The sequence below is a fragment of the Oncorhynchus keta genome, chromosome 32 (assembly GCF_023373465.1).
Source record: "Oncorhynchus keta strain PuntledgeMale-10-30-2019 chromosome 32, Oket_V2, whole genome shotgun sequence".
Lineage (NCBI taxonomy): Eukaryota > Metazoa > Chordata > Actinopteri > Salmoniformes > Salmonidae > Oncorhynchus > Oncorhynchus keta.
The window spans coordinates 10,823,624-10,845,609 of NC_068452.1; the positions used below are offsets into that span (position 1 = coordinate 10,823,624).

Genomic DNA, 21,986 nt, shown 5'->3' on the forward strand with positions numbered 1-21,986 from the left:
TTCTGAAAATCGTTAGTCTATTCTATTTCTGAGAAATGAAGGCTTTTCCATGTGAGAAATTGCCAAGAAACTGAAGATCTCGTACAATGCTGTGTACTACTCCCTTCACAGTGCAAACTGGCTTCACAGCGCAAACTGGCTTTAACCAGAATAGGAGGCACCAGTGAACAACTGAGCAAGCGGACAAGTACATTAGTGTCTAATTTGAGAAACAGATGCCTCACAAGTTTTCAACTGGCAGCTTTATCAAATAGTCCCCGCAAAACACATCTCAATGTCAACTGTGAAGAGGCGACTTCGGGATGTTGGACTTCTAGGCAGAGTTGCAAAGAAAAATCCATATCTCAGACCGTTTAAAAATAAAGAAAAGATTAAGATGGGCTAAATAACACAGACATTGGGCAGAGGAAGATTGGAAAAAAGGGTTTATGGACAGACAAATCTAAGTCTGAGGTATTTGGATCACAAAGAGGAACATTCGTGAGATGCAGAAAAAATGAAGAGGCTGGAGGAGTGCTTGACACCTTCTGTCAAGCATGGGGATTGGCAATGTGATGGTCCGGGGGTACTTTGGTGCTGGTAAAGTGGGAGATTTATACAGGGTAAAAGGGATCTTGAAGAAGGAAGGCTATCACTCCATTTTGCAGCGCCATGCCATACCCTGTGGACGGCGCTTAATTTCCTCCTACAAAAGGATAATGACCCAAAGAACAGGTCCAAACTATGCAATAACTATTTAGGGAAGAAGCAGGCAGCTGGTATTCTTTCTATAATGGAGTGGTCAGCACAGTCACCGGATCTCAACCCTATTGAGCTGTTGTGAGAGTAGCTTGACCATATGACACGTAAGAAGTGCCCATAAAGCCAATCAAACTTGTGGGAGATTCTTCAGGAAGCATGGGGTGAAATCTCTTCAGATTACCTCAACAAATTGACAACTAGAATGCCAAAGGTCTGCAAGGCTGTAATTACTGCAAATGGAGGATTCAACGTTTGAAGGACAATTATTATTCCAATGAAAATCATTATTTAAAACCTTGTCAACGTCTTGACTATATTTCCATTTCATTACGCAACTCATTTCATGTATGTTTTCATGGAAAACAAGGACATTTCTAATTGACCCCAAACTTTTGAACGGTAATGTAGGTTCAACAGGTTTGAGCAACACAGAATTTAGAACAGTCACATTTTTATAGATGACGTCCCACATGCCCTAGAGCGTGCGCAGCGTAGCCTTTATGTCATCTACTAAACCACTGGCCGTGTTTGAGAGCATCAAATCCAAGCTGCATTGTGGGTAAATGGTGACTGGCTGACTGATTTATAAATGATAATGAGTAGTTATTTATGATGTAAGGTGGTTTGTAGATCAGTCAATTGGCAGTCGCCTGTAGTGTCGAACAAGCCCAAAACCAAACCAATCAGGTGGTTGTTCGATGAAATGAAGCTTCAGACGTCATTGTTCACGTGCTGCTGATAAACTGATACAGGCATCAGCACACTGCTTTGAAGTATACTGCTTAGCTCCGGAATCAAACAACTTCCCTACTGAAAAGTTTACAAAACAAAAAGGATCAAGCAGGTATGATTTTTAAAACATGCTTCCAACACTTTAACTTGTCTGAAAATTAATTATACGTTTTACTCAACTGCGTTACCCACTCCAGTCAGCAGATGGCGGTGTGGGAATTTATGACAATGCTGCTGGTGTGACGTATAATCTAGTGGACGGAACGCTTCTTTCAACAGCAGCAACAGTTACTCAGCCACCTCGGTAGCTTGCTAGACAAAATAGCCGAACCAATACAGCTCTTTAGATGCTTTAGTGTATATTAGCCACTGTGTTTTAAACCCACTTCTGTCGTCTAGTTAGTTACCCGATTTAATTTCATATTTATGGTGTTGTATTATCCAGCTAGTGGTCTGGTTAAGTTAACATTAGCCTAGCTAGCTAACATCTCCGACCATGAGTTCACTAAGCTACTCTCCTTCTGCTAAAGAAGATGAGGTCTGCTGGATGGAGGAAGAGGATATCACAGTAAAACAAGAAGTAGAGGGTGAGGCTGTTACTGTGAAAGAAGAGGAAGACTCTTTCAGAGTGAAAGAGGAGGATGTTACAGTAAAAGAATCAGGAGGATGCCGTTTATGGAGTGAAAGAGGAGGAGGGGAAGATGACTGTTATATCGAGAAATGAGCAGGAAGAAGGAGGAAACTGGATATCTGGGCCCGGTTTCCCAAACGCATCTTAAGGCATCCAATGGTTCTAACGGTGAACTTAGCCATAATATGGTTTTGAGAAACCGTTCCCTGATTAACACTAGTAAGTACTGTCTTAAATACAGAGGTACAAACTCTGCAGTTGTTGAACTGGTGTTTGTTTGGTGGTAAAGCGGAAATCTGCAATTACTACATCCATATTGTGACTTTTAAATGATTTATTTATAGCCATTGATTCCTGACGAATATAACACATGCTTCATGAGCTTAGTTCAACTGTTGTACCCAATCAGAACTCCAAATAAGCTTTTTTACTCTGTTTAGAAAACTATGTAAATCAACACTGTATCACCTCAACATGGTTAAAACTATAATGTTGATATCATGGATGGTCAGTCCTTGTGTCCATAGGTCTGTCTGTCTGTAGTTACATTTCTCCAATCCCATCATCATCTTCTTATTACCAAAACAGTGGTGGAATTACAGCTTTGTTATTGTTTGAACTGCAGATTTCTGGGTTGTGTGTATTTTTTTAACCTCTTCAGTCGACCCTCCTACTTTTTCGAACATTCTGTTAAAAATCGCGCAACATTTCAGCACCCTGCTACTCATGCCAGGAATATAGTATATGCATATGATTAGTATGTGTGGATAGAAAACACTCAGACGTTTATAAAACTGGTTAAATCACGGCTGTGACTATAACAGAACGTGCGTTTATACGAAAAGTGCAGGAAAATCTGATCACTGAAAATTGATTTTTTTTTTTTTCCATGCGCCACTTCAACCCATTGATAAAGGTGAACCACATTAAATGGGGCCGAGGTTGCAATACCTACAGCTTCCACACGATGTCAACAGGCTTGTCATTTGCCTACAGTTTGTTTCTTGGTCAATCGGACGCAAGGCAGAGCCTTTCTTCCGGTCTCCGACCGGATATTTTGGTTGAGATTTACCCGGACATTATTTCCAGACGTACAGCTATAGAATATACATCGCCTCGTGATTAATTTGATCGCTTATTAACGTTTACTAATACCTAAAGTTGCATTACAAAAGTATTTCGAAGTGTTTTGTGAAAGTTTATCATCGACTTTTTAATTTAAAAAATGATGTTACGTTATAAAACGGTATTTTTTTCATTGATCACACAGTCTTCATAGATCGATATCTAGGCTATATATGGACAGATTTAATCGAAAAAAAGACCCAATAGTGATGTTTATGGGACATCTAGGAGTGCCAACAAAGAAGATGGTCAAAGGTAATGAATGTTTTATATTTTATTTGTGCGTTTTGTGTAGCGCCGACTATGCTAATTATTTTGTTTACGTCCCTGCGGGTCTTTTGGGGTGTTACATGCTATCAGATAATAGCTTCATGCTTTCGCCGAAAAGCATTTTAAAAATCTGACTTGTTGCCTGGATTCACAACGAGTGTAGCTTTAATTCACTACCCTGCATGTGTATTTTAATGAACGTTTGAGTTTTAACCATTTAGCGCAGCGCATTGCATTTCCAGATGTCTAGATGGGACGCCTGCGTGTCAGGTAGGACCAAGAGGTTAAACGGCAACAAAATGGCTGCCTAGAGACTTGGTTTGGTAAACAGCTGAGGGATGGGGAAGGAGAAATGTAACCACTCTCAAATTCCTAGAAAGCTAATGTAGAAACTGTAACCCAACACCTCGCGACCTCGTCAAGAAGTTCAGACATATTGTAACAGTTTTAAGGTGTTGGCTTGACAGTCACTGGATCCAGGTTTGAGTTCAGCTCAGGGCTACCCCTTGAATTCACTACACTATGAATACAAAGACTGGTCATGCATGAGGTCATAATGATAGTTTAACCAGTTTTCTAGGCTATATAGTATATTCTAGAATGCATCCATGATGTCATAATGATAGTTAAACCAGGTTTCTAGGCTATTTAGTATATTCTAGAATTCATCCATGAGGTCAAAATGATTGTTTTAAACAGATTGAGGCTATATAGTATAGTATATAGACATTTCTTGTAGTTGGCCACCACTGTAGTATATTCTAGAATTGCCAGTGTAGATTTCCTGTGGAAAGCTGTTAAGTCATTGTATAATATTCAGCCAATTATTTTCATGCCATTACATTAAAGGCAAGAATTCAATTACATTCATGAATTGGTTTGAAACCTTTGTTTTAAACCCTTCTCAAAGTTGGTGCCTTGACGGATTTGTAAAGAATGGTTTGTCATGAAACACCATTTTTTAATGTATTTAAATGTATCCTTTATTTACCTAGGCAAGTCAGTTAAGAACAAATTCGTATTTACAATTACTGCCTACCCAGCCCTATGGGACTCCCAATTATGGCCGGTTGTGATACAGCCTGGATTTGAACCAGAGTGTCTGTAGTGACGCCTCAAGCACTGAGATGCAGTATCCGCTGCGCCACTCGGGAGCCCCAAAATCATGTTCTAGTTCTGTCCCCAACTACAATGCATCTTGGTCAACCAAGAGTCATCTGTTCTTTTTACCAATCGTTCCATGTTTTTATAAAATCTTCATGTGCTGAACTTGTTTGATGCTTTAAGCACGCTGTTTGATTAAATAAATAAGACACACAAATAACTAGAGGGAGCCAGTCATCTGTGTTTGGTGTTAAAGCGGAAATCTGCAATTGCTACATCCTTTATTGTGACTTTTAAATTATTTATTTATAGCCGTTGATTATTGAAGAATATAACACATGCCTCATGAGCTTAGTTCAACTGTTGTACCCCATTAGATCCCCAAATTAGCTTTGTTAAGAAACAATGTAAATCAACACTGTATAGCCTCAACTTGGTTAAAACTACAATGTTGATATCATTGATGGTCAGTCCTTGCATCCATACCAAACCAAGTCTCTGGGCAGCCATTTTGTTGCTATTTAAAAACACACAACCCAGCAATCTGCAGTTCAAATAAACATCTGGTATTCCATCTGTCATTAGCTTTGAATTTTGAAACTAGTTACATCTCTCCAAGCTCATCATCTTATTACCAAAACAGTGTTGGTTGGCCTGAAGAACCCCCCCGCGCTCCGCTGCTGGACTTTGTAAATTATGCCGTTCTGCTCCTGAAGGTTTCAGTAATAGACTACAGATAGACTAAAATACTAGTAATAGACTACATCAGCAGTCGGCAACATTTTCCACGTGGAGTGCCAATTTATCTGACCATTTCTGTTAATCTGTGTGCTGGTTATGATTTTCATATTCACATTTTCGTGGAAGTTTAATTTATAATAGTATCTCAATATTATTGTCTGTGATTAATCTACATTCTATATAAATACATATGAAAATTATACAAATTTAAAGGTAACTTTTATTGCCATTGCCAACTATGTAAAAAAAAATGCCTACATAAAGCCAACAAATAAAAACATTGCATTTGGCAGGTAGAAAATATCCTGATGAAAATAAATATACTAGGAATCACTTTGGCTGCACATGGCCTATCTACATCAAACTTGAAACGTATCAACTATCAACTGGGTCAGGAAACTCTGATAGCAAGCTTGCAACATTGTATAAAATATTCTAGGCCGTCAGTTTCCCGCGCCAGTGAGTTCTGGACAGACACGGCTGTCGGCTATTTGTGCAAAGAATAAGAATTAATCTGGTATTTTATGACATTTCCACTGGATCAGAGCATTACATTGTTCCCTTTTATGCTGAGTGGTTATTATAAAGAGCAAGAGCTGGAAATATTTTACGAAAATACTTTTGAGGAGCTATTGTCATACGCAATTGATTTTGATTAGACTTTGTTTACTTGCTGTTTGAGGTGAAGAAAAAATACTTTGAGAAGCTCCACAACTTATTAGTGGTGCAGCGTTAAGACCATGAGAAATACTATCCCCAAATGGGCGCATTATAGAGCTACATTTGCGCAAAGGCCAGGTAGACTAATCCTACTTCTCAAATCAAATGTTACTTGTCACATGCGCCGAATAGAACAGGTTCAAACTTACAGTGAAATGCTTATATATGTGTAATCAGGTGTGCGTCCTTACTCAACATTGACAGGAGTGTTTCAAACTAATGACAATGAATACATTTACAAAACTGACGCATCTTGCGGGGTCAGGTCTGGGTGGTCTGCCATGGGCCATTTAATTTAGTATCCGTTTGGGTCGACGGCATGAGGAGGGAATCTATTTCCCCGTCGTGTGTTGTACTGAAGTTGACCGCCTGAAAGGCAGTGTAACTTTATGACTATAACTACTGTTCCCTGAAGGAGGGAAACAAGGTACAACACCTGTTTGGCCCTGCCCCTTCCTGGTCGGTAAAGAGCGGTATTAAATTTAAGGAATAAATTCAAGCCTCACGCTCATCGCCTGTGGAAGGCGGGGCTTCCAGCAAGGCGTGGATTTAATGGTATGTTGTACCTAGTTTTCCTCCTTCAGGGAACAGTAGTTACAGTGAGGGGGAAAGGTATTTGATCCCCTGCTGATTTTGTACGTTTGCCCACTGACAAAGAAATTAGTCTATCATTTTAATGGTAGGTTTATTTGAACAGTGAGGGGACAGAATAACAACAAAAAAATTCAGAAAAACGAATGTCAAATGTTAACTTGATTTGCATTTTAGTGAAATTTTACTGAGAAAGCGCACCATGCGTTTATGTTAGGTCAGCCCCTAGTCACAGAAAACCATACAGCCATTTTCCAGCCAAGGAGAGGGCTCAAAAAAGCCAGAAATAGAGATGAAATGAATCACTAACCTTTGATCATCAGATGGCACTCTCAGGACTCCATGTTAGACAATAAATGTGTGTTTTGTTTGATAACGTTCATCTATGTTCAAAAACCTCATTTGAAATTGGCGAGTTTAGTCCTGTAATCCAAATGCACAATGCGCGGGCACCAAGTCCAGACAAAGTCAAAATAGTTCCATTACAGTTTGTAGAAACATGTCAAACGATGTATAGAATCAATCTTTAGGATGTTTTTATCATAAATCTTCAATAATATTCCAACCGGACAATTCCTTTGTCTTTAGAAATGAAAGGGAACGGAGCTCGTGCTCACAGCCGCGTGTGTGACTAAACTAAAGGCTTTCAGCCAGACCACTGGTTCAAACAGCTCTTATTCGCTCCCCTTTCATAGTAGAAGCCTGAAACGTTCTAAAGACTGTTGACATCTAGTGGAAGCCATAGGAGGTGCAATCTGACCCCATAGACACAGATAGGCAATCACTTGAAAAACTACAAACCTCAGATTTCCCACTTCCTGGGTGGATTTTCCTCAGGTTTTCGACTGCCATATCAGTTCTGTTATACTCAGACATTATTCTAGCAGTTTTGGAAACTTTAGAGTGTTTTATATCCAAATCTACTAATTATATGCACATCCTAGCTTCTGGACCTGAGTAGCAGGCAGTTTAATTTGGGCACGCTTTTCATCCAAAATTCCGAATGCTGCCCCCAACCCCAGTGAAGTTAACCATTTGTCTGACTTTGTCATTGTTGGATTTATTATGGATAAATTAATAAACAATATCCCCATTTTAAATACAGTTGTAACTAAGTAAACTTATACTCTGTTTTATAAGTGATTAACAATATTAGTTCATAAGAAGGGATTGTGTGACACTGACAAGGAGTAATAAAAAGTTAATGAACACCATTCCAACTAGGAATAAAACGAATGGGTTGTGGACTGTGAAAACAGATAAGGTCGTTAGCTTATGGTTGACCCTACAGAAACTTAGCTCTGGGGTTTTTAGATAAGGCAGTGAGTGCATTCCTAGGTTTACTGTTAATTAAAACTGTCAGTTCAGTGGTGATCGATAATGTTGAGGGTCAAAAGTTATCTGGGAGTGTGTTTGTAAGTTAGAATGAACTTTTCACCTTTGTCGAGAGGAGGGGATTCTGTTAAAGCAATGAAATGACGTCACGATCTGTATATAAACTGCTGCACGTGATTAAGTGGGAGCGCGCTCCGAGAATAAATTCTATTACCTATTATTGAAATACTGGTCTATTTTATGCAAACAAGAAATCTTACAAATTCTCAGAAAATAGATTTAAGGGCTTTCAATTGATGAAAGCACATTGGCATAATTAAATTACAGTAACAGTCGTTCACACAGGAGAGAGACGTGACTATTGTGGATCCTCTGGGGATCCTCAATAACATCATGATGCTGAAGAGGCAGAGAAGAGTCTCTCCAGACCTTAAACACCAGCAGAGACCCACAGGAAGAAATCTTACCACTGCTCTGACTGTGGGAAGAGTTCTCAAGATCAGGTTCACTAAATCTACACAAGATTTTACACCAGCGAGTACACAGAGGAGGAAAACGTCACCACTGTTTTGACTGTGGTAAGACTTACTTAAAATCAGATTCACTGAAGCTACACCTGAGAATACACACTGCAGAGAAACCTCACTGCTGCTATGATTGTGGGAAGAGATTCACCTCTTCAGTAAACCTTAAAATACATCAGAGAATTCACACTGGAGAGAAACCTTATGGCTGTGATCAATGTGGGAAGAGTTATACTCAGTCAAGCGGCCTGATAGCACACCAGAGAACACACACAGGAGAGAAACCTTATAGCTGGGATCAATGTGGGAAGAGTTTCACTACATGGAGATATCGGAAGATACACCAGAGAATACACACAGGAGAGAAACTTTATAGCTGTGTTCAATGTGGGAAGAGTTTTGTTTCATGTAGCCATCTGACTGCACACCAGAGAACACACACAGAAGAGAAACATTTTAGCTGTAATCAATGTGGAAAGAATTTTACCAAGTCAAGAAGCCTGATATCACATCAGAGAAAACGCACAAGAGAGAAACAAGAGAGACCTCATAGCTGTGATCAATGTGGGAAGAGATTCTCTGATTTAAACATCAGAAAATACATGGAGTTGTTTCATGATATCAATGAAATAATGTCACAATGTAGAATGTGTAGAATGTTTTAACATTGTAGTAGGAGCATTTTAATGTCACAATGTAGAACCCTGTTCTATTGATTTCAGTTTGTTATGGATATGAGCTTCATCTGTGGAAACATCTTTGTACTTTGCTCCGTTCATCTTTCCCTCGATCCTGACTAGTCTCCCAGTCCCTGCCACTGAAAAACATCCCCACAGCATGATGCTGCCACCACCATGCTTCACCGTAGGGATGGTGCCTGGTTTCCTCCAGACGTGATGCTTTGCATTCAGGCCAAAGAGTTCAATCTTGGTTTCATCAGACCAAGGAATCTTGTTTCTCATGGTCAGAGTCCTCAAGATGCCTTTTGGCAAACTCCAAGCGTGCTGTCATGTGCCTTTTACTGAGGAGTGGTTTCCGTCTGGCCACTCTATCATAAAGGCCTGATTGGCAGAGTGCTGTATAGATGGTTGTCCTTCTGGAAGGTTCTCCCATCTCCACAGAGAAACTCTGGAGCTCTGTCATAGTGACCAGCAGGTTCTTGGTCACATCCTTGAACAAGGCCCTTCTCTCCTGACTGATCTGTTTGAAGAGTCTTGGTGGTTCCAAACCTCTTCCATTTAAGAATGATGGAGGCCACTGTTCTTGGGGACCTTCAATACTGCAGATATTTTTTGGTACGCTTTGGTACCCCATTTTTGTGGGCCTCAGATTTGTGCCTCTACAGAATCCTGTCTCGGAGCTCTACGGGCGTATATGTTTAATATAGTAATTGGTTGACCATATAGTGACCCAGTTATCAAAATAAATCTCCCCTCCGGATCAGATATGTTTTTGTCAATTATGAATGGAACATTTTTATGGATAAGTATGGCTGTGCCTCTACTGTTTGATTTGAGCGATGAGAAATACACCTGTCCCACCCAAGCTCTGCGGAGTTTGGCATGTTCAGCATCACAGAGGTGTGTCTCTTGTAATAGCGCGATGTCTGCTTTTTCCTGTTTTAGAGCACATAGTATCTTTTTTTCGTTTTATTGCATGCCCTAGACCATGGCAGCTCCATGTCAATAGATTTAAGGTACTAGTCATCGTCATCGAGCAGTAATCGAACTTTAGTGCAAGTCATCGCTGGGTAAAAGTGGATAGTAATTACAGCTGCGTTCACATAAAAGGAAAATAAATGGTGTACATAAAATAATAATATATGAACACCCCAGCCGATTTCCCAAACAACTCGACACATCCCGTTGGATCTATTACCCCCCGCTCAGTCTCAATTCTGTGTTCCGAATAAAACAAAACGGGGAACAGTTAGCAACGCACAACGTCTCCCTCTCCCCACCAAAGAAATGCCTCATCCTCTCCACCCCCGCATTGAGTAAATAACACAGTTTCCCTCGTCCAGACCACAGTAAAAGAGGGAGAAAAAATCAAATCAATAGCCCAGCCTACATATACCTCCCCAAGGGACATAGGGAACCCCAGGTAACAATAGTAACAATAAAAAAACGGAAATGAAAGTAGGCTGAAACATTAGTAGGCCTAGGTTAGGCTATACAGCCCATCCCTCTCAGTTAAAGGAAAATAAATATAAATTGGACGGCTATAATGACATTTAGGGGTGGGTCTCTGGATATCAGCTATATGTCGTCTTACCTCCTTTAGTAATGGCATTAATCGCATTTAGTCATTGGTCTGTTTCTCATTGGCCAGGATTGTCTTTCAAAAAACGTTTTGCCTCTTCGGGAGTTTTTAAGTGTCGCAAGGCTCCTTGGTGAAGAATCCTGAGCTCGTTTGGGTATTTGAATCCCCTGAGGATGCCTCGGTCAATGGAGTATTTCTTCACTTCGTCAAATTCTCGCCGCTTTCGGCGTATTCCAGCTGACAGGTCCTGGTGTAAAGCGAGTTTGGCGTTTCCCACTGCGATGGTGTTGTTTTTCGCCGCCTGTAGGACTCGTTCCTTGTCGGTGAATCTCAGGAAACGTATGGTGATTGGGCGCGGTGGTTGTCTGGCTGCTGGTGGGGGCCTTAGTGCTCGGTGAGCTCTCTCGAGTTCTATGGGCCTGTCGGTGGACATGTGGAGCCACTCGGGAAGTTTGTCTTGTAGGTAGCGGATCAGTGGCATGTTTCCCTCTTCTTTTTCACCCAGATTGAATAGAACACAATTATTCCTTCGCCCCCTGTTTTCCAGGTCCTCTGTTTTCTCTTCCAGATGCTCAATTTTATTTTTAGCATATGCTATTGTTTCCATGGCATCTGCCAATAAGTTTTCCATGGATAGGATTCGCCCCTCTGCCTCGTCCAGGCGCCCGCGTTTATGGTTCTTGTTGTTGATATCAGGTAAAGCGTTTTCCAGGATTGTCACCTTGCCCCCTATCGCACTGAGCTGAGAGTTAATGGCATCTAATTTGGTGTTTAGTTCTGTACGTTGGGATCTCAACTCAAAGGATGTCTTCGACAGAGTGCGAGGTTGGCATTTGTTGTGCCTCGTGAGGGAGCGGGTTCTCTTGCACCTGGCTAATGGCGCTAGTTTTTTCTGAAGCTAGCTTCTTCTTGGAGGCTTTTTCCGTCGCTAATACTAGAGTCCGGGTAAAAATGTCACCTGTAGTGTCGCCTTTTGTAGCCGCCATGACTTTTTCTTACTAAAGCTAAATGAGTTTGAACTTGGAGTGGAGGTAAGATTAGGAATTGGAAACTACTTGTGCGGAGCTCTTAGTTCATGCGGCCATCTCGTTCAAGGGTCACGTGATCCCCTAGCTAACATTATTTGAGCAACACCTTGCTAAGAAAATACAATATTTTGCCTTTAATGTAATGGCATGAAAATAATTGCCAGAATATTATCAACAGCTCTAACAATTTGACCCCAACAGGAAATCTACACTAGCAGTTATAGAAAGACCCATTTACTACATAACCATTGATTCCACTGATTCTTGAAGAATACAATTTATAAATGACTCAAATGTTTCAACCGTATTACCCCACCAGAAACCAAAACATAAGCTCTTATAACGCCACTGTTTGTAAACTAATACTATATGGCTGAGGAGTAGGGTCAATCCAAGCGTTCTGACCTCACAATGACAGTAAAGCACCCAAGCTAACTGACTAACGTTGGATAGCTTGCTAGACACAAATCAGGGAAAACCTCACTCACCATTTTACTTTCCCTAGCAGAGCTGGTTAGGCTGTTTTCATGTTATCCAGAGCGTTGGTGACTAACTGGGCTGCTGGCAACAATTTAATTTGTGCTTTTTTGCAGATGTTTACTGACACCTGGACATATTCAACGTTATTAAATTAATCAGTTATTCTGCTCTCTAATCAAGTCAATAAACATTGGGTAGTGTGTTAGAATATAGTTACTATACTGGCAAGTTTGATGTATAAGCAGCCAACTAACGTTAGGTAGCTAGTTAACATAGCGATAAAGCTGTAAAGATATGCTATGCATTTTGTAAGGATAGTGTGGCTAACATAACGTGTAACGTAACTTATTTGACAAGTCATTACTTTATTACATTGCTCAACATTTGTCATAATTATTTAAAGCAGTTCATTTGTATCCACTCTCTCGTTGGACTTCGGCTGAATATTTTTGGCATACTAACTTTTGGCATACTAACTACATCATACTATAATAGGCAAACTATATACTCAATTAACATTGGGATGAGTATTCTAACACAGCTCAGGTCTCTGGGCAGCCATTTTGTTCGTTTAAAACCTCGGTTGCCCCTTTAAAAAAGCCACACAGCACTCAATCAACCAATCTGCAGTTCAACCAATAACAAAGCTGTAATTACACCACTATTTTGGTAATAAGATGGATGGGGTTGGAGAAATGTAACTACTCTCAAATTCATAGATAGACCTATGGATACAAGGACTGACCATCCATGATATCAACATTATAGTTTTAACCATGTTTTGAGGCTGGACAGTGTTGGTTTACATTGTTTCTAAACATTGGAGTAAAAAAAAGCTTATTTGGGGTTCTGATTGGGTAAACAGTTGAACTAAGCTCATGAGGCATGTGTTATATTCTTCAAGAACCAATGCCTATAAATAAATACAAGTCAAAATATGGATTTAGCAATTGCAAATTTCCCCTTTAACACCACACATCAGTTCAAAAACTGCAGAGTTTGTGCTTATGTTTTTAAGACAGTACTTACTAATGTTAATCAGGGCCGGTTCATCGTTAGAACCATCGGACGCCTTAAGATGCGTTTGGGAAACCGGGCCCAGACATTCAGTTTCCTCCTCTTCTTCATTGTCACCTCCCCTCTTCTTTCACTGAAACGTCGTTGTCCTCCTCTTTCACTCTGAACGAGTCTTCCTCTTCTTTAACTGAGACGTCTTTCTCTTCTTCTTTCACGGTAACAGCCTCAACCTCTACTTGTTCTGTATTGTAACAGCCTCCTCTTCCTCCTCCTCTTTCACGAGAGCTTCTTTCTCCATCCAGTAGACCTCCTCTTCTTCAGCAGGAACGGAGTTAAGTTTGTGACTGGAGCTATGAGGCATCTACTGAAGTCGCTAAGTATAATTCAAAGCAGTGGCACTTTGTCAGCAGCAGGTGATCAATGACGTCTGAAGAATCAATTCGTCGAACACCTGATTGGTTTGGTATTGGGCTCGTTCGACATTGCTGCGTTAACAATGGAGGATTGGTTGATTTCCAGTTGAAGTATTTAAGATGCTTGAGGAGAAAAGTATCGTCCAACCATCGGGTAACTTGTTTCATGCACATCAAATGTGAGGGTGAATTTCAGATGTTCCCTGCTTGTATTGATGGAGTGGAATCGATGTAGTTCATATGCTGTCCCCTGGAATAGAAGGAACACGTCATCAATGAAGACTTTTTCAGAGCCTGATGAGGTGCTAGAATGGATTGTTAGGTCTGACAATCACATTCTTCTCAAACAACCCCACATACAGATTGGCTTAATTTAGATTCAATTTTTTAAACTGCAATGACCATAATGACTTGCGTGCCTACTTGTCTGTGTTTCTTTTACACCTGCTACGTAAAAGAGACAGAAGAATGCACAATGGTCAATGCTATCCCTACCCTAAACCCTAACCTTAACTCTTTTAAATGACCAACTTCAATGTGCTAGGGACGTCCCAAGGATGTATCTCTACCTGAAAATACATGATCTAAGTGATTGATAGTTGGTATTCAGCAGTCATAAAGCCTTATTTACTTTAATGAACTACTAAAATAGTGATTTTGTTAGACAGCAGGTCTACACTTTATTGACTGACTGATCCATTCATCCTTCCATCCCTCCTCAGCCTTCCTCTCCTCTGAAGACCCAGTGAGGATGGAGCTCAGTCAGAGAGCTGTTGAGGGACTGGTTAGGAAGAACACTTCTACAGCCAGAGAAGGTCACACATGGTTTAGATGGAAAATATTTATGTCCCATTAGCAGTTCATCATGTAAGCAAAAGGGAATATGTTCCATCATCTATGTTTATTTACATTAGTGCAAATTGTCCACTGATATTGGTTCAATTTATCACCTCTTTTGGCTGTGTGAAAATTAATTTCCCCTCAGACACAAACATCTGTTCTTTGATATTATGAAGGTCATATGTAAAATGTACTTTTACCCGACTCATTCACCCCATGTCTTTACATTGCTGATGCATATTCAGTGGCCTGACTGCATCAAGACTATGTCAAAGGCCCATCCTGGTAGCTCTGAACCTAATGCAGCTTGGAGTGATCAGATGACAGAAGTCACATTCAGGTGCCCGGTGTAAATGAGGCCATAGATGCTCCATATCCATTACTTTGAATGTTTTATATAATATGACGAAATGTGTTTATTTCTGTGTTGCAGGGGCAGTCAAGAAATGGAATGGCAAGGCCACAGGACATGAGACATGAGCAGAGCTGTGGAGACCACCTCAAGCCCCTGGGGTGGTGTTTACCACTCCACCACACCTTCAGTAGGCTTGAAAAGTGGAATTGATACCGTTTTCATAATAAGAGGGACCAAGAGTCTGTTGATTGGTCGGTCATTGTGTTCATTTGTTGAAATCAAATCTAGCTTTATTTGTACAGCATATTTCAGACATGAATGGAACACAGTGGCTTCACGGGAAAAAAAACAAATGAAAATAAACAAATATTTAGTACACAACAAACAGAAGACTAACAACTGCAAGACTAATGAGCACCATAAGAAATGCAATTGATTAAAATATTAATTGGATGTAAAAACCAATCCAAAATATAGGCTTGTTTTACTACATTGTTTGTTGTTACGTTCCCCAGCAAGAAAACCAAAAACGTCCCTTTGATAGAAGAGGGAACTAACAAAGAGTCACTGACAACAACCACACAGGTTGGTTTTAGGAGGGGCTGAAAGTCACTATGGGGGTGTCCACTGAAAGTTGACTAGTAACAACTGGAACCTAAAAGACACCCACCATGAGACCCACTAAATCTACCCAAGAAAAGGCAAACAAAAGAAAAAACCAACACCAAACTTATGGACAGGAAGCAAACCGAAAAGGTGGACTCTCCACATCTATCAAGACAACTGGAGCACTGGGCCAGACACTCTTAAATAGAACCTGGACCAGCTCAGGTGAAATACCTTCCCACTAATGAGACGGACAAGCCAGCACAGGTGTAACACATACTGACAAACGAGGTGACATCAATCAGTGCACCAAAGACACATTTCAGTTGAATGCATTCAGTTGTACAATTGACTAGGTATCCCCTTTCCTACATGCTAACCTCAACCTCAAAACATAAATGGAAAACCAAAGCCTGTAACACCTTCCCCTTTAGACAACAAATCTATCCTATATTTTTGTTGGACAAGTTTGCGCACCAACAGAAAACAACTTCCATTTCACATTATAATCAACTACAATCCTTCACCTTCTACAATATTAACATGGTGTCTACTGGCTGTAAACATTTAAAAACAAGATGAACACATTTCTAAATCATACGTTTTGGGGAAAAACTCCACGAGCTTCCAGAACTCTCTTCTTCCTAAAACTCACTAGGCTTCTAGAACTCTTGTCCCCTTGGACTGAGACCAAACAAAACTAATCTCCAATACAGAAAAACGGCATTCAAAATAAATTGTGATCCATGGCAACGCACAACACAAATCTTTCTAACTGCCCACCCTTGAGACAATCTGCCCCCAAGTTGTCCTTACCAAGGACATGTCTGATTTCAAGAGGAAACTCCTGCAATATCTGTAGTAAATTTCCACCTCACTGCGGAGCTTCTCTCTTTTCAGGGTTCACTAGATAGGCATGTTGTCGGATCGGGGCCCAGTCCCCAATGTCATGCTATAGTACACTTGGTTTGGCACATCTGAGAATGAACCCTGATATTCTAAAAGCAGGGCAACAATGTCAATATAATTGTACCCAAAAATGGTCAGTTGGTTGCATAAATAATTATTACATGAATTGTAAATATGAAATATCAAAACCAAATATACACCCCTTTGTTAATATGCATTGTGAAAAAAATCACTTAATCTTGAGGCATGGAATAATAAAACATGGATATTTTGTCAGGCTGAATGTTTGAAATATGAGGTGATTTGAATCATGCTTCTTCAGTAGTGGAATAAAGACAATTAGCACTTCAATGTTGTCAAGAAATACTGGAGTGATGTAGGATTGTTAATAAAAGTGATTATAGACCAATTTATTATACTGTGTCTATGTGTATAGGCTGCAAGTATGTTGAAATGAAGTTGTTTTCAACTCATTGAAAAAAAAAAAACGACCTGAGAAGACATCTTTTCAATTACATTTGGCTAAATGGGAATAGCGCAATGTCAAAACACAGTTAACATGTCCAAATCAATAACCAATATGTAGAAACAGTTTGGGATATATTGAAAACCTAAACATTTTGAAGTGTTGCATTTTGATTCAAGTGGGACTCTTTTTTTTTGTTATTTACTTTTTGTTAAATCATATAAATAGTACTCCTTCATTTCAGAGCTGGGATTTTCCCCTTGAGGCTAATATCCATATCATGCTGAAATCAAGTGAACAGGGGGCAAACGTTTAGGGTTCTACATTGTGACATCATTAAAATACTCCTACTACAATGTTAAAACATTCTACATTGTGACATTATTTCATTGATATCATGAAACAACTCCATGTATTTTCTGATGTTTAATCAGAGATCTTTTATCAGAGTATCTCTTCCCACATTGATCACAGCCACAAGGTTTCTCTCCTGTGTGTGTCCGCTGGTGTACTATCAGGCTGCTTAGCCGAGTAAAACTCTCCCCACATTGATCACAGCCGTAAGGTTTCTCTCCAGTGTGTATTCTGTGGTGTATAGTTAGATAACTAGATGTAGTAAAACTCTTCCCACATTGATCACAGCCATAAGGTGTCACTCCTGTGTGAATTCTTTGATGCATTTTAAGGTCTGATGAAGAGTTCAATCTTTTCCCACAGTCAGAGCAGCAGATAGATTTATTCCATGTGCATCTCCGCTGGTGTTTCTTGTGGAGATCTGATGTGGAGAGACTTGTCTTTGCCTCATCAGCGTCATGTTGTTTAGGCTCCCCAGAGGATCCACAACAGCAGAAATCTACTGTTTATTTGAGGTAAAAGGTGATACCCAGAGTGTACCCATGAAGTTGTACAACAATTGACGTCTTTTAAATTTGACAATTAAAACAGTCAAGTTAGCAACAAGTAATTTTGTCTTGTTTTCACATAAGAGGTACCATCGATGATTGTAGGCTAGAAATAAGTTATTCAAGTTGTTGAAATCCTAAGCAGTGTGCCAGACAACTTTTGGTCTCCAATATAGGCCCGTTCATTCATTGTGTGCAAAAGGAATGAGGAGGTAGGCAATAAATAGGCCATAGGAGTGAATAATTACAATTTAGCAGATTAACACTGGAGTGATAAATCATCAGATGAACATGTGCAAGTCGAGATACTGGTGTGGAAAAGAGCAGAAAAGTAAATAAATAAAAACAGTATGGGGATGAGGTAGGTAGACTGGGTGGGCTATTTACAGATGAACTATGTATAGCTGTAGCGATCAGTTAGCTGCTCAGATAGCAGATGTTTAAAGTTGGTGAGGGCGATAAAAGTCTCCAACTTCAGCGATCTTTGCAATTCATTCCAGTCACAGGCAGCAGAGAACTGGAAGGAAAGGCACCCAAATGAGATGTTGGCTTTTGGGATGATCAGTGAGATATACCTGCTGGAGCGCGTGCTACGGGTGGCTGTTGTTATCGTGACCAGTGAACTGAGATAAGGCGGAGCTTTACCTAGCATGGACTTATAGATGACCTGGAGCCAGTGTAGCGAGAGCCAGCCGACTAGAGCATACAGGTCGCAGTGGTGGGTGGTATAAGGTGTTTTAGTAACAAAACGGTTGGCACTATGATAAACTGCATCTAGTTTGCTGAATAGAGTATTGGAAGCTATTTTGTAGATGACATCGCCAAAGTCGAGGATCGGTAGGATAATCAGTTTTACTAGGGTAAGTTTGGCGGCGTGAGTGAAGGAGGCTTTGTTGCGAAATAGAAAGCTGATTCATGATTTGATTTTGGATTGGAGATGTTTAATATGAGTCTGGAAGGAGAGTTTACAGTCTAGCCAGACACCTAGGTATTTATAGATGTCCACATATTCTAGGTCGGAACTGTCCAGGGTTGTGATGCTAGTCGGGCGGGCGGGTGCAGGCAGCGAACGGTTGAAAAGCATGTTTGGTTTTACTAGCGTTTAAGCACCGTTGGAGGCCACGGAAGGATTGTTGTATGGCATTGAAGCTCGTTTGGAGGTTAGATAGCACAGTGTCCAAGGAAGAGCCAGAAGTGTACAGAATGGTGTCGTCTGCGTAGAGGTGGATCAGGAAATCGCCCACAGCAAGAACAACATCATTGATATATACAGAGAAAATAGTCGGCCCGAGAATTGAACCCTGTGGCACCCCATAGAGACTGCCAGAGGACCGGACAACATGCCCTCCGATTTGACACACTGAACTCTGTCTGCAAAGTAGTTGGTGAACCAGGCACGGCAGTCATCAGAAAACCGAGGCTACTGAGTCTGCCGATAAGAATATGGTGATTAACAGAGTCCAAAGCCTTGGCCAGGTCGATGAAGATGGCTGCACAGTACTGTCTTTTATCGATGGCGGTTATGATATCATTTAGTAGCTTGAGCGTGGCTGAGTTGCACCCGTGACCATCTCGGAAACCAGATTGCACAGCGGAGAAGGTACCGTGGGATTCGAGATGGTCAGTGATCTGTTTATTAACTTGGCTTTCGAAGACCTTAGATAGGCAGGGCAGGATGGATATAGGCAGGGCAGGATGGATATAGGTCTGTAACAGTTTGGGTCCAGGGTGTCTCCCCCTTTGCAGAGGGGGGACGACCGCGGCAGCTTTCCAATCCTTGGGGTTCTCAGACGACATGAAAGAGAGGTTTGAACAGGCTGGTAATAGGGGTTGCGACAAAGAAATAGAGGGTCTAGATTGTAAAGCCCTGCTGATTTGTATGGGTCCGGGTTCTACAGGTCTTTCAGAACATCTGCTATCTGGATTTGGGTAAAGGAGAAGCTGCCAACGCTTGGGCAAGTAGTTGCGGGGGGCTGTTGGCCGAGGTTGGAGTTGCCAGGTGGAAGGCATGGACAGCCGTTGAGAAATGCTTGTTGAAGTTTTCGATTATCATGGATTTATTGGTGGTGACCATGTTACCTAGCCTCAGTGCAGTGGGGAGGAGGTGCTCTTGTTCTCCATGGACTTTACAGTGTCCCAGAACCTTTTGGAGTTAGAGCTACAGGATGCACATTTCTGCTTGAAAAAGCAAGAAAAAGCTTTCCTGACTGACTGCATGTATTGGTTCCTGACTTCCCTGAACAGTTGAATATTGCGGGGACTATTTGATGCTATTGCAGTCCGCCACAAGATGTTTTTGTGCTGGTTGAGGGCCGTCAGGTCTGGAGTGAACCAAGGGCTATATCTGTTCTTAGTTCTGCAATTTTTTAACAGAGCATGCTTATCTAAGATGGTGAGGAAGTTACTCTTAAAGAATGACCAGGCATCCTCAACTGACGGGATGAGGTCAATATCCTTCCAGGTCAATTAGAAAGGGCTGCTCGCAGAAGTGTTTTAGGGAGAGTTTGACAGTGATGATGGGTGGTCGTTTGACCGCGGACCTGTAGCGGATACAGGCAATGAGGCAGTGATCGCTGAGATCCTGGTTGAAGACAGCGGAGGTGTATTTGGAGGGCATGTTGGTCAGGATAATGTCTACGAGGGTGCCCATGTTTACAGATTTAGGGTTGTACCTGGTGGGTTCCTTGATGATTTGTGTGAGATTGAGGGCATCTAGCTTAGATTCTGGGACTGCCGGGGTGTTAAGCATATCCCAGTTTAGGTCACCTAACAGAAAAATCCCTGAAGCTAGATAGGGGCGATCAATTCACAAATGGTGTCGAGGCACAGCTGGGAGCTGAGGGGGTCGGTAGCAGGCGGCAACAGTGAGAGACTTATTTCTGGAGAGATTCATTTTCAAAATTAGAAGTTCGAACTGTTTGGGTATGGACCTGGAAAGTATGACATTACTTTGCCGGCTATCTCTGCAGTACACTGCAACTCCTCCCCTTTGGCAGTTCTATCTTGACGGAAAATGTTATAGTTGGGTATGGAAATCGAATAATTTTTGGTGGCCTTCCTAAGCCAGGATTCAGACACGGCAAGGACATCAAGGTTGGTGGAGTGTGCTAAAGCAGTGAGTAAAACAAACTTAGGGAGGAGGCTTCTGATGTTGACATGCATGAAACCAAGGCTTTTCGATCACAGAAGTCAACAAATGGGGGTGCCTGGGGACATGCAAGGCCTGGGTTTACCTCCACATCACCCGAGGAACAGAGGATGTGGGTGCAGCTAAAAGCTATCAAAACTGGTCACCTACTGCGTTGGGGACAAAGAATAAGAGGAGCAGATGTCTGGGCGTGGTAGAATAGATTCAGGGCATAATGGGCAGACAGGGGTATGGTGGGGTGCGGGTACAGCGGAGGTAAACCCAGGCACCGGGTGATGATAAGAGAGATTGTATCTCTGGACATGCTGGTTATAATGGGTGTGGTCACCGCATGTGTGGGAGGTGGGACAAAAGAGGTGTCAGAGGTATGAAGAGTGGAACTAGGGCTCCATTGTAAACTAAAACAATGATAACTAACCTGAACAACAGTATACAAGGCATATTGACATTTGAGAGAGACATACAGCAAAGCATAAAGTAATTGCAGGTATTGATTGTTAGAGTTAGCTAAGACGACAGGTGAGACAACCACAGCTAATCAGTTAACACAACAACAGCAGGTAAAATGCCGATGACTAGGCAAAGAGGATCAGATTAACTACACCCAGAGCTTGAGTTCGCGGCTGGGGCCGAAAAAATAAAATTAAAAATAAACAGAATGGAGTACCATGATTAATGGACAGTGCAGCAGGCATCAGCTATGAAGCCAAGTGACCGTAGTGTCCAGGGGGCAGCAGTAGATGGAACAGGGAAGCCGCAAAGTAGTCGCCACTACGCTAGCACGCGGGCGACACGTATATCTGTCGTATATCTGCATGGGCCAAAAATGGTGAGCGAAGGTTTTAGTTTTCACTATGTATTCTGAATATTACAGCACACTATCAGTGCAAGATTGAGAATGCTACCCAAGAAAACTCACATTAAGTTCTGTGTCGCTATTTACTAATTCCCCACCGTGGGGAAAACTCAGGGGTTCTCATTGGCTGACTGCAAAAATAGCCTCCCTTTTCAGGTTGCTTATGAGTGCATTTCACATCACTTTGGAT

General features: G+C 41.3%; 1 protein-coding gene and 1 pseudogene across 1 annotated transcript in view; both read left to right on the forward strand.

Annotated features, from left to right (window-relative positions):
- LOC118381434 (zinc finger protein ZFP2-like) overlaps positions 1-21,986 on the forward strand; it is a 135,405-nt pseudogene that overhangs the window by 92,962 nt on the left and 20,457 nt on the right.
- The window catches only part of LOC127914400 (uncharacterized), a 156,513-nt gene that overhangs the window by 37,339 nt on the left and 97,188 nt on the right, over positions 1-21,986 (forward strand). The window lies entirely within an intron of this gene.